We start from the raw sequence: 2923 nt of genomic DNA on the forward strand, positions 1-2923 counted from the left end.
CTAATGTAGTCAATACCAAAATCAGAGATCAAAAGGTCTTTAATAAGGTTGTAATGATAGGCCACAGGGTAAGGGTTAAGAAAGAACTGGATATGGAAAATCAAAGCAAACTGGAAAAATACTTAGTGAAAAGAACACTAAAAGAGATTTCCACATGATTCAAATCATAGCTCTTTCTTGGCAATATGCTCATACTTGTGGCATTATTATTGCTGTAATCACTGATGCAATACCAGCAATTCCCTTAACAAAATCTGAGGTAATTCACACTCCGCTTAGCGACTTCTTTTTCTTTTTCTTTCTTTCTTCTTTCTTTCTTTTTTTTTTTTTTTTCCAGTCACTTCCTTTCTTCTTCTTCTTCTTCTTCTTCTTCGATCAAACAGAGCAACCATAATACGGTTCATCATGAAACAAATTTTCTCTTTTAAATGTACTTTCCATCAAAGCATTTTCTCAAACTATCAATGGTAGATTCATTGTTTTTCAGGCTTAGAGCTGGTATGGTTTATGTAGTTCAAAGAATAAATAAAGGCTTATGAAGGCTCAAGGGGGTTAACTATGGAAACACACCATGTAATGATGGCATGATATTTAGGACGGCTGGGAAAGCTTTTTGGTTATGCCAAAGAAATGCCTAGATCATTTCTCTAATATTTGGTCTCAACTAGGATTTCGCCTCAAGGACCCATCAACGGATTCTAGAGCAAAGCAAAATCGAACCTCCCTCTTTCAATTAATTCAACTTCTTCTCTTCATAAGCAAGATGGAATAAGAGAAAAACGACTATGTGTTCAATTGTGTTCAAGGTCAAAGATTTAAACCAAAGTACCCACAAAACTTCACTTGACATAAAAGAAATTTTTTCAAAATTTTTCTCAAAACCATCTTCAATCACAAATTTCAGAGTCATAGAGAATTCAATTTTACTCCAATGCATGCTTGGTAAGAGAATCAAACAACCCATCAACAACCCAAGACTTAGAAAACAAGAGGATCAAATGACTATAGGAGTTTACACCCCCAAACTTAAACTAAACAATATCCTCATTGTAATGCAAAAGTAAAAAGGATTGAAGAAATAAAATGAACTTCCCTGGTTGCATGATGAATCTTCCGCAGTTAAAAATTTTTTCAGCTCTTTATTCATGCTAAATAAACCTGCATCAAAAACCAATTTATTAAAACTTAAATAAATACAGATAATAAAATAAATGAAAGAATGAAAGATAGATCTATGGGTTGCCTCCCATAAGCGCTTGTTTTAAAGTCTACAGCCAGACTTTTCAATCATCATCAATTGGGATCTCCAAGAGGAATAAGTGTACATTTCTTCTCCACTTCATTGCTAAGTGATGTATCCTGCTGCAAGGCTCGTTCTAGGTGATTGGCTGGTGCATCTTCTTTAAAGGCCTTTTCTTCACATTGCTTAATGTCATCAACCCGAAAACAAGTGCTTGGCTTTTCTGGAATTCTCATGGCTTGGTAAATGTTGAACAAAACCTCTTCCTTGTTCACTCTCAATGTTAACTCACACTTTTGAACATCAATCAAAGCTCTTCCTGTGGCCAAGAATGGTCGGCCAAGAATTAGTGGGACTTCTTCATCTTCTTCCATGTCCAACACCACAAAATCAGCAGAGAAAATAAATTTATCCACCTTTACCAATACATCTTCTATGATTCCACGTGGATACTTAATGGATCGCTGTTTCAAACTCTTCCAACCATCTCTTCTTGGAAATGATGTCCTTCAGAAATTTGACATAATTTGACATTTGTTCCAAGGCATCTGCAAAAGGAATATTAATGTGAATTTTCTTAAAAATATCCAAAAATTTAGAAAATTGCTTATCTAATTTTTGCTTTTGAAAACACTGAGGGTAAGAAAGTGGAGTAGAGAGAATAGGAGAATTGTCAGGAAATGAAATTGCTGGAGGCATGTCAGTCTCTCTTAGTGTATTATTAACAATCTCCTCTTCTTCTACTTTATTCTTGCTTTGGCCATTGTTCACAGCTGTAGGGGTGGACTTGCTCTCCTTTAATGGTGACCTCTCTATTTCTTTTCCACTCCTAAGTGTGATGGCCTTGCATTGTTCCTTTGGATTCACTTCAGTGTTGCTAGGAAAAGCTCCTCTTTGTTGGGCATTGATGGTAGTGGCTAGTTGCCCAATTTGCACTTCAATATTCTTTATAGCAGCTCCCATATTGCTACAATGAGTCTCAATGTTGTCCAACTGTGAATCAGTCTTTTTAAACCTTGCATTGGTCTCCTGAACAAAGGAAACCATGGCATCCTCAAGTGACATCTTCTTCTCGCTTAGTTGGCTATCAAATCCTAGAGGATGTTGAGATTGCAACACATTCTTCGTATTTCCATATGAAAAATTCTCATGATTTCTAAGCCCTGGATGATAGTAATTTGGCATAGGATTACCACGATAGTTGTAGTTCCAATTGTTGACATATTGAACTTGTTCTTGACTCGCTTCATTACTTGGAACTGTTATACTTGTAGATGCAACATATTCTGTACTTTGTGGTATCCTTTGTGTTGTCAAGGCTGAAATCTGATGAGATAGAGTAGCTACTTGAGCGGAAAGGGCTGCTATCGGCTCTAAGTCATGAATTCCCGCAACCTTCTTAGCCAAAGTCCTCTCAGTTGGCCATTGATAGTTGTTTGAGGCCATTTCTTCCAAAAGGGTAGTAGCACCCTCAGCTGTCTTCGACATTAAAGTTCCACCAGAAGCAGCATCAACTATAGTTCGAGTTTGCCCATTTAACCCATTATAGAACATCTGAACTTGCAACCAATCTGGCAATCCATGTTGTGGGCAATGTCGAACCAAGTCTTTATACCTCTCCCACGCTTCATAGAGTGACTCAAAATCATTTTGCTTGAACTGGCCAATCTCACTCCTGAGTTG

At 37.0% G+C, this 2923-nt stretch overlaps 1 non-coding gene across 1 annotated transcript; it reads left to right on the forward strand.

Moving 5' to 3' along the window:
* The first annotated feature begins 2816 nt into the window (after positions 1-2816).
* LOC122274789 lies at positions 2817-2923 on the forward strand. Its single transcript, XR_006228333.1, has one exon. It is a non-coding gene; the product is annotated as a small nucleolar RNA R71 (small nucleolar RNA).

This window comes from Carya illinoinensis, chromosome 8, assembly GCF_018687715.1.
Source record: "Carya illinoinensis cultivar Pawnee chromosome 8, C.illinoinensisPawnee_v1, whole genome shotgun sequence".
In the NCBI taxonomy this organism is placed as follows: Eukaryota; Viridiplantae; Streptophyta; class Magnoliopsida; order Fagales; family Juglandaceae; genus Carya; species Carya illinoinensis.